The 13,780-nt window shown below is 43.9% G+C and overlaps 1 protein-coding gene across 2 annotated transcripts in view; it reads right to left on the bottom strand.

The window, feature by feature from the left end:
- REV1 (REV1 DNA directed polymerase) overlaps positions 1 to 258 on the bottom strand; it is a 67,282-nt gene extending 67,024 nt beyond the window's left edge. For both annotated transcript variants that reach the window (XM_054973893.1, XM_054973895.1), the window contains exon 1: positions 158 to 258. The gene's annotated coding sequence lies outside the window, so the exon portion shown is untranslated. The remainder of the gene's footprint in view (positions 1 to 157) is intronic.
- Between the last annotated feature and the right edge of the window lie 13,522 nt (positions 259 to 13,780).

Raw genomic sequence — 13,780 nt, 5'->3', positions numbered from 1 at the left:
ACGCCACGGCGAGGCCCGGGGTGCGGGGGGGACAGCAAGCCTGGGGGCCGCCACGGCTCATAGGGCCTCCCCCGGCAGGGCTCGCCCGGGCAGCGGGCTGGAGTTGTCCTCCTCGCCCGAAGGAAGGAGTCGCGGGAAGCCACAGCCGCGCTCTCACCTTTCGTCACGTCCCGGGCGTCACCGCCGTCTGCCCCGGCGGGCCGTGGGGAAGCAGCTTCACATCGCGTCCCCTCACGCAGCCCCCGTCGCGGCTGCCGCTCCCGCCACAGCAGCAGCCTCGCCTTGCCCCTCCCCCTTCCCTTCAGAACACCGCGTCACTCAAGGCGCGCGCGGAAGGTCTCGCGCCAGCAACCGCCGTTGCCTGCCTCCCTTTTTTGACTAGCTAGACAAACTCTTGCTCGCAGCCAGCCAGCCTTTTGCCCTGAGGCGGCGCCCTCTAGCGGCGCTTGCGGCCAACGGCCATAACCTCCGGAGAGAGAGTATATATATTAGGGAGATCCCGCCCCACCCCCTTCCTAACCCACACCTTCCTAACCCACCCCCTTCCTAACCTCACGTGACGTCTGGTGAACAGAGGACAATCCTCCCCCCCCCCCCCCTGCCAGTGGGTTGCTTTTTGTCTCTTTCTCTAATCTCTCCCCCGCCCCCAGCTCTGCGGCGGACTCGTCAGAGGCGGGAAGAAAGAAAAAAAACAGCCGCTCGAGCGCCCTCTGAAGGGCGAGAGGTGGCAGCGCTGCGGCTGAGGGGCGGAGAGCGCGGCTCGCTTCAATCACGGCGGCTGAAAGGGGGGGGGGAGGGGAAGGGATAGCCCTGGCGCCGCGCTGAGGGAGCGCTATATATAGACAAGATGGCTATAGATACACACAGGCGCGCCCAAGGCCCTAGCGCGACTCTGGCCAACTGCGAGCCAGGAATAGCCCAGTTGCTTGCTGCTGATTCGCCTGGCTCTGACTTGGAGAACAGAGGCTGCTTTTTCTGAACCCAGGTCAAAGCAGGAGGCGGCGCTACTGGCTTGACACACGCAAAACTTGTCACAGCACACTCCACAACGCACAATGGCGAACTAGAGGGGATTTTTAATCGTGCAGTGTTCTTCGTTTACAGGCTTATTCCTACACGTACATGTTTTCCACTGCGGCTACTTTCATCCACAGCTGCAGTCTCTCTCTCACACACACACGCACAGTTGAATCAGCTGGCAGTTGAAGCTAGGGTTGCAGCTGCATCTTCTTCCGTTCAGTTCAGACAGCAGAGAAATGCTGTATCGTTCAGACGGTCTTTTACCTGATCTCTTTTTAATTGTATTAGTGTTCAAATGTGTTGGGCTTCTGTCTTTTGGTTTTTGATTGTGAACTGCTTTGAGCAACCAGGAAAAGCAATGTAGTAAAAACCGTCGCAAATTGTAACTTGGTTTTCCTATCCGATAATTCCGTTCCCAGCAAATAGAAAACAGTATGATCTTCACATCTTAGAAGTGTTCTTTTTTCCCATCCCAATGCATTTTTTTAATTTAGAAGGGTTTTTTAAAAAAAAAAAAACCTCTGCTTTTCTCATAGAAACTGTAAGCAGTTTAGAATAAAGCGTTTCAGTTAATTTTTTTACACATCACATTTCTTCTGGTGACGACAGGGTAATTCTATGCAGTTACAACTCTGCATATGATTGCATTATTCCTGAATCTGAATGCTGTAGCACTATAGTGAGGTTTCTCCATCACTTATTTCCTACCCACCCACCTTCTTCCTTGAAATGCTCAACTTTTATATATAGTAGTTCCTTAGCTTTATAGATCACCCCAGCTGATCAGAAGTTTCTCAGAAATTAGTGAGCCAACTTGTGAAAACACCGGAAGTTTTGTCATCCCAGTAACTGATACCAAGTGCCTGGTCTCCTCACATGCATATATGAGCCTGGAGATGTCCAGAACTCTGCCCCCTTTCTTTTAGTTTCAGGAACTGCCTCTTTTCTCACTTCAGTGGTGTGACTGAGTGCCCCTCTCCCAGTCCTCAAGTGAATGGCTGTCATTGCCCTTGTGGAATGTTACCATGAGGCTTTGAGTCACTTAACCACTACCAATATGGCCATTTACCTGCATTAACACAGAGAGGGGTCTTTTCAAAAGGCCTCTTGAAAACTACAGGAGAGGAAACAACCTATATCTGAAGATCTGTGTCCTCCCCACCAATTCCAAATAACCCTTATGTAGCATTTCTCTTTTAACCTGACTCGGATCTTTAATTCCACTCTTCCTTAAATTAGCTTAAACTTTTACCTCCGGAGGGCCCTGGTCACAACCATCTGTCTCTCACACACTCACACAGAGCGAGAGAGCGAGCAAGCTTCAGGTTTTCTTCACTTTACCTAGGTTTTTTATCTTGAGAACACATTCCCTTTCGGGTTTGAATCCCACCATTAACATCAACTGTGACATTTTGCTTCTTTTGCGTGAACTATATATTGCTGCTACCACCAAACACTTTTGCCTTATATCTCTTCAGTTTGTCTTGTATTATAGGAAGGCTTAGTTATAGATGGTAGAATGACACAACAGTTAGAGCACAGGAGTGGCTATGAAGTAAAAAGGGATCCTATATTCCAGATCCCCCACTCCCAGCCTCCACCACCGCCATCACTCAACTGGCTGGTTGGGGGAAAGGTGTGGGGAATGGGTCTGGGAGGCAAAAAACCCTCCAGGACTAGCGTGTCGTGGGTGCACTCCTGGCAGGACTCAACAATGTCAGTTCCTCAAGTGACATCATTGTGCTGGCAGCAGACATGCTCCCACACTTCATAGGGCCAATTTTGGCCCTCAATGGGCTGAATTGCCCTGTGTGAAGCATGGTAGCACGCCTGCCACTGGCATGATGACATCACTTCCAGAAGTGATGTCATCGCATCAGTGCCAGGAATGTGTGTGAATGAAGAGATACCTCCTAGTAAGTTTAGTGGATTCCCTGTCCCCCTGCTGGGAGGGTATACAGACCTGGTAACTCTATTGAGGCCAGTATACCTTAAGGACTGCCTTCTCCCATATGAACCCACCTGTCCACTCCGGTCATCTTTGGAGGCCTTTCTTTGGATTCCCCAGCTATCTGAGACTAGATTGATGGCAATCCAAGAAAGAGCCTTCTCAGTCATTGCACACAAACTCCCCCTATCATTGTCTCCAGCAGCGGGTGGAGATTTTTTTGCTTCATTTAGCATACTCCCAAGAACTGTTGTTGCCCCTCCTTGGTTTGGTGTTTGTATTTATGTTTTCATTGAATTATTTTATATATTATTTTAAGTGTTATTTTGATGTTCTTCCTTTTTAATATTGAAATGTTTGCTGCCATGGGGACCCTAGTTGGGTGAAAAGATAACATAAAATATTTTAAATAAATACATTTAAATAAATAAATACTGAGCAGAGCAGTGTGAGAGAAAAAGTCAGTTCTGCTTGGGAAAATAAACTGGATTTGGGGGAACTATTTGCTACAGATACTACACGTGAAAGCTAGATGGTGTGATTTATTCTAGGATCGTATACATGTACAGTCCCATTTTCATAATAGTCACCCCACACTGGGAACACAGCCCTGCATGCAAACAAAGGATATAGCATAGATTAATCTGTAACCAAATAGCTGTGCAGTGGCAGCTGAATATAATGGGGGTGAATTACTATTGCTTTACTACTGCTGTATATAAACTGAAAGTAGTATGATCACATCTCTCACATAAGACAGTGCTGCATTGCAGGCACAGCCCACGGAGTTTGCATGCATCTCCAGACTTCTCCTGCACTGCCGCACTGTACCTGCTTTATCAGTATCATTCATTACAGGACATTCTTAGCTCCTGTCTTCTACAGCGACTCGATTTAGACGTGGATACGTTTGGGGATTAAAGTGCAAGGATAATCTATGTTTAACACGCTGTTGCTGTCAGAGGGAAAAATAAAGGATGAAGAGGCCTGTTCTAGATGCAGTTGGCTTTTACTGACACCTAATGGGCACAAGGAGACACTGCAGGAGCGAATATACAAGGAATCCCTTCTGTTTAAACGATTTAGGTAAGCTTTTCTAAACCAAAATAATTTCAAACGCCCAAACAAAACAGCTCCTGTTTTATTCCATTCTGAAATATGATGAAGTCGTTGTACGTGTGCTTAAAGACAAGAGGGAGTTCCAAGCAGGCTGTTATAGTTGCTAGTGATTTTTTCCTGAGATTTCTAAACTGAATTTAAGTGCTTGGGCGAGATGTCCAAGGAATTTTGAAGATATATTTTTTGCAATCAGTTTAGTGAAATTTCTCAAAACAGAGGAGATCCACCCATTTCTAAGCTGTGCCATATTTTGCTGAATGTGAAGTTTTCAGTTGAATTTGGAAATCCATACTCAGAAGAAATATCTGAAGAATCTCAGGAAAAGCAACATGATTTTAATAGGCCCAGTGAAATGGCACTGCAGGCCAAGTGGGAAAATGGTGGTGTTAAGGCAATGTTATGTTATTTGCATACTCTGGGAGAGTTAAATTATTTGTTTCCTTGTCTGTAACTGATAAAGCAAAAATGTAAACATTTATACTGCTGTGCTGGCATATGCTGGCAGTGCCCGCCCACTCCGTGTAATAGACTGAGTAAAGGGGTGGCCATCCTTGAACTAGAGAAGGTGACTCTTTGTTGACAAGTGTAGAAGTTTTATCCCTGGGATAAGATAGAATGAAGGTAGTCATGTCAATCTCCCCCCCCCCTTAATATTTGCTGAATCATTATTATTTGCTAGTATCAATACTCTAATGTGAGCCCCTCTTCCCTGGCACCTTTGCTGAAATCACTCACTTGGGAGGATTAAAGGCCCCAGGTATACCACTTTCCTAAGCCTGCAGGAGCCACCGTGTCCTAAGCAGAATGCTGAGGGCATCCTTATACAGTATCCTTATACAAATTGTAAGACCCTACATCTTAGCATCTCTACCTGTTCTTGTTATATTTGTCGGTTGGGAAAATATATTTGTTTTGCATTACAGAGATGTGTGGGTGGGAGATAACACTGAATCGTTTAATGAAGTCCTCATTTTCCTGGCTGGGGACTTGCAGGAAGAAAGAAAAAAGATACCCTAGACGCTCAGTCCCAGCCCTTGGCTCAGACACATGCGGTGGACCCACTTCAAGAGTAAAGGCCAAACCTTGCTTTGCCCTCATACGATCTCTCCCCCCACCTCCACTTTCTGTTTCACAGCAACCTGTAATTTCCCATTGTATCTAAGCCAGCCGCTATGATCATGGCTGTCACTTCTGGACTGGAGGGCAAATGCAAAACCATTATTTGCCGTTCAGATGTAATGGCAAAAAATGGTTTGCTGCAAAAAGGTGGGAATTCAAGCATATAAGAGGAAGAAAATGAGTGTGAGCCTGTGATTCTCTCCTGTAATGTAAAACCACAGTTTGGTGTTACATATGAATTTAGGATTTATAATTGCAATCTTTATTCCTTCAGGTAAATTGTTCTAATAATAATTGCACAGCACTCAGAAATAACCTGGTTTTACCCATCCATCCATATTACATGGCCACTGTAATTCTGTTAAACGTACAGCACACACAAATTCATGTGCAATCATTCTGTTGTAATTTACATTCGTGAGCACTGGCTGAACAAGTATGGAATTAACTTCTTGAGCTTACTAGTGTGGTTCAGTGGTTAGAGTGTTAGGCTAGCATCTGGGAGACCCCAGGTCTAAATCTCCATTCCACCATGGAAGTTTGTTGGGTTACCTTGGGTCAGTCATGTACGCCCGGCTTAACATACCTCTCAGGGTGGCTGTTAGAAAAAAAAGGAGAGGCAAACAATGTAAGCCATTTTGGGTCCGCTCTGGGGAGAAAGGTGAGCTATATCAGTCAATCAGTCAGTCAGTCAGTCAATCAATCAATACTAAGGTAAGGTTATTATCCTAGAAATAGCAAAGAGAGCCACTTTAGTTATAGTGGAAAGCTTTTTATTAGGGACATTTAATATACCTAGTGCTTGACCTCAGCTTCCACATCCCTAGTTACTATTATTGTTTGACCACTATAACAAACAGGTTCCCTGCTACATCATGGCTGCTGCTTACATTTCTGTCTGTCTCACAAGACCATTTGGAGAAGTTGAAAATGTTTCCAACAGATAGTATTTATAATTTAATGAATCATATAGATTCTTAGTCATATGCTTTGACTTCAAACTTTAATCAGCTGAGCTGCTTATATAAAATCCACTCTGCTACGGATGGTGAAATTGCTCAAGTGATGGTAGAATGCATGCAAAAGGATCTCAGTCATTTCGCTGATGAGCCAGGCAGATGGCAAATGCTGCTCAGTGGAGAAAATGGGACGTAATTAGCCCAGGAACAAAGAGCAAAATTGAGGTAACGTGTGTGAGAATAAACGGGGGAGGGTTATTGTGTAAAAACTGCAAAACCCGTCAGACTGATTCACAGCTGCAATTTTTTTTTTAAAAAAGCAAAACTACATTGATGGAGCAAGTCAAAGAATATAATACAAATTTGCTATGATTGTTCTAATTGCTGCAGAAAGAGAAAACAACTCAAGTCATGTGTATTAAAGTTAGGTTACAACTTTTATTCAAGAATTTTTCCTCTCGTTACTGGCATTAAAAGCCAGTTGAAGACACGTTTTTCTCTAAAATGCTTCCTGCACTCCAGGCTTACTCCTCGTTTTTCAAGAAATCAAGCCGAAACCAATGCAACTGGTTTGGCCACACTCCCTCCGGACTTCTTCTATGTAACGGTGGTGTGGTGTTGTTTTATTTATTCTGGTCCGTACTCAAATCGGAATTGAAGAGCACTGGTGCTGTGGGGAATCCTGCATCTCCTGCACACTTGCAATCCGTTGGTGCATCAATCCAACTGGATTCAGAAGAAAAAAAGAGGAGGGGAAGAGGGGAGGGGGAGGGATGGAAAGGAGGGAAGAGGGAGCGGCTGGATAGATGAGATTGGCCAGTCTCAAAGAAGTGGGCTGGTGAGGGGCAGGAGAGGGGCAGAAGAAGGCTGAACACTAAAAGCTAGCATAAAGATTATGTACAGTGGAAAGCACCGACTGGAAAATGGCTTTTAAAAAAAGTTGGGGGGAAAGTGCTCCCAGAAAACACAGGGAAGAGCCTCAAAAAACCTCAGACCTCTACTAATAGCACAAAATAGGGTGCCGAGGGTTGCAAATATATTGATGCAGTTTAGGGAATGAACCGACAAAATTAACTTATCTGGAAAGGGTCTTTGTATCTGGCTACAACAGAACTGTTGTTGGAATGGAAGTAGTTCAGTAGGGTGAAGAAAATCCAGAGGGAGCGTATCTTTGTCTGATTGCCTTTTTAAAAAGGTTTTAAACTAAGTACATTTTTAAAGAATAAGATGGACAAAACAACTTAGTGAGCAGCTTGAGGCATCTGCTAAGGAAAGGAATTTGCCTAAGACGGCAGTTTATTGCTTATCCAGGGGGTGGGTGATGATGAGGGGGCTTCTTGGGCAGCATTCAACTGGACTCTAGCCTTAAATGTTTGACACCAACCAATCTTAAGGGTGCTCCCTCATGAACCTTTCTAGCTGAAATTTTAAAAAGTATTTAAAAAAGGAATCTTTCTACCAATTTGAAGCTTTGAAAGGTTAATAAAAAAAAATCTATTCCTTCTCTTGCCTGAAGGACTTGAAACAAGTTACAATAAAGACTTTTTAAAAAATACGATAGATATTAAACATACCACCCAAAATGAAAAACTTTTTTTAAAAAAGCTGTTCTGTAATCTAAGAAAGCACTTTTAAACAATTAATCCCTTCTAAACATATTAGGTAAAGAAGTGGACCTTTGAATGCTTAACAAGTATAAATAAGAAGATATGGCCTCTGAGGAAGCATACAGTGGGATCATGTTAAATTTAAATTTGATTTATACCTGATGTCAAAAGAGGAGAAATAGGGCTTTCCTTCATGTACATTCTATAGCAATTTTGAATGTAAAAATGCTGAATGTGAACCCTGTGTGACCTTAGGCAAGCCATTTTTTCTCAGGTGCCCCCATCTTCAATATGAGGAACATTATTTCAAAGATTTATACTGTCCAGGACCAATGCCTCTTCCAGGAAGCTCTGCAGCTGCTCCACCACTGCTCGCTCAATCACCTTACCCAGAAACGGGAGGTTTGAGACTGGGCAGTAACTGGACGGGTTGGTGGAGTCCAAGGTTGGCTTTTTCAGGTGGGGCCTCAGAGCAGCTACAGACTGTGGAGAGACAAGTGGAGAGCAAGTGAATGGCAAGTGAACAGGGAGGAATACACGTGAGTCTGTTCACTTGCCAGGCAAGTGTCATTCGTCACTTGCAGCTTGGCTTTCACTATGGCTTCCTTGAATGCCCTGGAAAAACCCCTAGAGCTCAGTGATAGGTTAATAATGGGCTCCAACGAGGCCCTCAGCCCATTGATACCAGCCTTAACCAGGGATGAGGGGCAGGGGTCCAAGGGGCATGTAGTGGGCCTCGCCAGCCGCAGGATCCTGTCAACATCCTCCTGGGAGACCAGACTGAAGTGATATAAAATTGGACCAGAAGATGGCCAAGGGGTCTCCAGTTCCTTTACTGTATCAACTGTGGTCAGCAGGTTGCGGCAGAGAGACAAGACTTTATCTTCAAAAAAGCTCCCCAAAGCCTCACAGCTAATAGCCGAATGTCTAGTTTGGCAGTCTCCCTGAGAAAGGGAGACCAAGGACTGAACTACCTGAAATAATTTTGCTGGGCATGAGCTAGCAGACACTATGGAGGTGGCATAATACTCCTTCTTTGCCGCCTTCACAGCCACCTCATAGGCCTTCATAAACGCTCTATAAGATGATCTTGCCTCTTCACTCTGATTCCACCGCCACACTCGCTCCAACTGTCTCAGCTCCCGCTTCAACCGTTGTAGCTCCTCTGTGTACCAGGGGGCTAGTCTGGCACAGGAACGGAGAGGGTGATGGGGGGCAATTTCATTGATGGCTTCGGAGAGACGGCCATGCCAGTCCTCCACCAGCTCATCTAATGAACCGCAAGGGGGCATTGGATCCCGCAGAGCATTCTGGAAACCAATTGGATCCATTAGTCTTCGCGGGCGAGCATATATCAGCTCACCGCCTATGCAGGGAGGGGCTGGCACTCCCAGGCGGGCCTTCAGGACAAAGTGGTTTGACCATGGCACTGCCTCAGTTGCATCAAGGTCCACCTGAATCCCCATCCCAAAGATCAAATCTAGTGTGTGGCCCACTTGATGCGTGGGAGCCGAAACAAATTGGGAGAGCCCTAGTGCTGCCATGGGTGACACCAGGTCCGCAGCCTGTGAGGAGGTGGGATCATTGACATGGACATTGAAGTCACCCAAGACTAACGGCCTAGAGTGCTCCAAAGCCCACCCTGCCACCACCTCCAACAGGCTCAACGGGGTAGCTGTTGGTGTGCTAGGCGGTCAGTACACCAGACAAATAGCCAAGCTCTCCTCAGCACCCCACGTCAGGCCAACACAATCAATGCCAGTGATCTTTGGTGTGGGGAGCAGCCTCAAGGAGAAAGACTCCCAAATGAGAATAGCCACTCCTCCTCCCCAAACATCCATCAGGGACTGGTGGAAGACCGAGAAACCTGGGGGGGGCAGTTCTTTCAAGGCGACTGTTTCACCATCCCTCACCCAGGTCTCAGTCACGCACACCAGGCCCACATTTTCCACTGCAAAGAAATCTTACAGCGTCTTGGTCTTATTATTGATGGACTTGGTGTTACACAACATCAGTGCCAGAGGGAGGTAATTCATCCTCCTAGCCCCACAACCAGCATGCCTCGGGATGGGACAAAGGTTGGAAGGACACCGAGCCCTACCACGTCTCTGTGGCCTTCCCTTCCAAAATCTCGTCCCACCACCATACCTCCCTCAACCCCAGGGCACTGGGATCATCCTGTATCCTGACTCTGTCTTCTACCGTATTTGCTACCACTCCCAATTTAGTATCATCTGCAAATTTAATAAGCATTCCCTTTATTCCTTCATCCAAATCATTTATAAAAATGTTGAATACAAGAGGTTCCAGGACCGATCCCTGAGGCATTCCACTTTCACTCTTCTTGAAGAGGATGAGAACCATTAACAAGCACTCTTTGGGTGTGAGCTGTCAACCAGTTACAGATCCACTGAATAGGATCCAAACCATATTTTACCAACTTGTCAACAAGGATAATATGTGGAACCTTATCAAAAGCCATACTGAAATCGAGATAAACTGTGTCTACAGTATTCCCCGATCTAGCAAGGTAGTAACTTTCTTTTAAAAAAAGAGAGATAAGGGGGCGTGGCCCTGGCTCTGAAGGAGAAGGTTGCTTGAGAGGAGAGCTCTGTCCCTCCCCCCCTAATTCCTCATTGTACATCGTCATAACAAAACTAAAAATCAAAATAAGAGAAGAATATGGGCAAACAAGGCATGGGGAAGAAAAAAGGAAAGTTAAACATCTCAAAAAGACTGCAAGACTTCTTCCCAAACTCGCAGCAGGCAGCAGAGGAAAAGTGTGCTGCAATCAAAATGGCGGGCGAAAGCAGCAGAGGTAGGAGCAATTTAACTATCCTTGCCGAACCCATGCTTATTGAATTTCTGGCCCATATGGAACAAAAAATAGTGAACAAAATGGCAACTTTGCTTCAACCATTGATAGACCAGCTAACAGAAATAAAATTGGCTTTAGATAAAACAGCACAGATTGCTGGACAAACACTAGCATTAAGCACGTCATTACAGTCTAAACTATCTGAGTTACAACAAGAGAACAAGCAACTACAAGAAAAAATTGTGCATATGGAGATAACAGCAAAAAAGTCAAATCTGAAGTTTAGAAATTTTGAAGAGCAAGCAACTTTAAATGTTGATCTGCCTTCTTTTCTAGCGTCATGGTTAGCACACTTACAACTTAAAAAAGGTGCAACCCCTTTGATTACCGAAGCTTACCGAGTGGGAACCCAAAAACCCCCAGAATCTAAGAAGCCTAGAGATATCTTAGCTACAATTCCAGACAGGGAAACACAGAGAAAAATCCTGGAAATAGCAAGGAAGAAAGGCTGAATCCCTTATAAAGGAACACCTATCTCAATACTTACAGACTTGCCATCTTCAGTTTTAAACAAAAGAAGAGAACTTAGATCAATAACTGAAGAATTGAGGAAAGCTCAGATAAAATATAAATGGACCAACTATACGAAACTTCATGTTAAAACACAGGACTTTACTTATCAAGTTACAGACCAGGAATCTGGAAGATTACTTTTGCAAAACCTCGGTATTGAGTTTCCTAAGAACTGCAACAGTACCATACAGAAAAGAAAACTCAATCTCTTGCCAACACACAGGGGAAGCAGGATTCCAGTGAGATGCAGCCAGGAAGTCTGTTGCCCGAAGGCAGCTGGGCCAGACAGCCAGACCCTTCCCGCTTCAAACCACAAGAAGAGAGAGATCGAGGCTCTGAGAGGAACAAGCCGTTTTAATGAAGCAATAGGAATACACAGGCCTGTGGGTGCCAAAGAGGGACCCAGAGGCTTCCTGAACAAGGATTTTTATAGACTGTAAATCATTACTGATAATTGACAGATTTCAAGCATCCTATCCTCGTCCGCAATTTCCCTCTCACTTTCCCCATTGGCTGAGGTACTTGGGAGTTACACCTTTCCGGTCTTCGCCTAAAACTCCGCCTTAGTTTACATCTCCCATTACTCTGATGGCGAAACCCCCTATTCATATTTGTTTTATACCATACGTAGTTTGTCACACATTAGCACACACACACGTCTGCAAGTCTAACCGCAAAGGTCACAGCCCTTAGTGCGTCTGCTACCTTACTTCCTATTTTAGATAGCTGAGCACAAGTATCTGCTACTTACTTCCTATTTTCCATGGCTAAGCACAGTTATACTTATCTTGCAAAAACCCACACACCTTTCCTGTTTCAGTGAGACAGAAAACAGTTATGTATAAACTTCTTTATAATCTGTAGGTAAGAAAAAGGGTCATAGCGAGCAAGCAAATGGTTACTTTATCTAACCCCCTGCATATATATAATATAGCCTGAGTTGTAGCTGAACCTGTAAGCAGGGCAGGGGTCTGAGATATATCTAGGGTTTTCAGGCAGGGTGAGGGCCTGAGACAGGAGGGGGGCAATTATGGATTTTTCTTTTTGGTGCTGGCTTACAAGTCAAGAGCAAATAAAGTTTGATGTAACAAAATGTGATGTAACAAATGCAAGTAAAATGCAAAATTTAATATCATGTAAATATGTTATGACTGTATAATCTTTAAAAATCATATAGGAGTAGAGGTATGGGGAGGAGGGAGCAGACCTCATATAGGGCTCCCATTTATTTTTTTACAGTTCTTTAAGTTTGGTATATATTTAGATACCAATAGTCTATTGGGTGTATCTCATAGGCTACAGGGATCTGTTTAGCATAATTTAGACCATAGTTGATTTATCAGTATGTAAAATATTCATTATTTAACCGATCTAGGTATTAATATCATTGAAAAAGAGGGGGATTAGGGTTACGTGTGAGAGGGGGGAATGAATGACGGAATTATCTTAGTTAATAAGAGTTCTAATGAAAGCTACATATCAATATTTTTCTTTTAAGAAGGGATAGAGTTAAGAGAGGGAGGGGGGAAGGGAAGGAGGGATTAGTTAAGCAAGTTAATAAGTATTTGAATAATGGTGACAAATGATTGTTTTCTTTTTTATATATCATTTTTGGTAACCAATCTACTGAAGAAGATCTGGCACTATGACAATCCTTATTTAATCACCTTTATAAAAGAATCTATTTTTATATATTATCTTTACCAATATACTGAGTATCATCAATATAGAAATAGAGCCTTATATCATTATAAAGATTTTTCAATAATAATGTCAGGTCTTTGGATAATGCTTAAAAAAAATTACTCATTTATTTAACTATTTTTATAGGTAGTAAACATTGGAAAGAAAACTATAATATCATTGTATGCTATCTTTAACATCTGTAATAGAATACTTATTTGATATCATTGTATAATATCTACCTTTATTACATTTGTAACTGTTCATTAAGCATAATTTAATTAAAAAATTACTTTAAAAAAAAAGAGAGATAAGGTTAGTCTGACATGAATCAGTCTTGAAAAACCTGTGCTGGCTTTTAGTAATTACTACCATCCTTTCTAAATGTTCAAGGACTGACTGATGATTGTTCTAAATCTTTTCCAGATATAGACGTCAAGCTGACAGGTTGGTGGTTACCCGGATCCTCCTCTTCCCCTTCTTGAAGACGGGGACATTTGCCTGCCTCTAATCTTCTGGCACCTCACCTGTTCTCCAAGGATTCTCAAAAATAATGGACAGAGGTCCAGAAATTACATCCATGAGTTAACAGGGTTGTACATACCTGTAACTATTGTTAATTGAGTTCTTCTGTGCAGTCCCACATTGGGACTGTGCATGTGCAGGCCAGCCATCAGGAGAAAGTTTTGTCACTTCTTTAGATCTCCATTAGGGGCCGCTTCCCCCAGTCACATAATTACCCATTTTCCTACCTAAACGGGCACATGACTAATGGGAGGAGCGACCCCTTCCCTCAGTTCTCCTGAGCCTCTATGACCCAAGGGCCATAGCCAGAAAGTTCACAGTGGGGGAAGAGGGAGGGAATATGTGCCTGCACAGAAGAATTCAATGAACAATAATTACAAGTATGTACAACCCTGTTTTTATCGTCGTT

Source organism: Eublepharis macularius, chromosome 3 (assembly GCF_028583425.1).
Source record: "Eublepharis macularius isolate TG4126 chromosome 3, MPM_Emac_v1.0, whole genome shotgun sequence".
Classification (NCBI taxonomy): domain Eukaryota; kingdom Metazoa; phylum Chordata; class Lepidosauria; order Squamata; family Eublepharidae; genus Eublepharis; species Eublepharis macularius.
The sequence above is the reverse complement of the archived record's forward strand: the minus strand, read 5'-3'. Positions and strand labels throughout refer to the sequence as shown.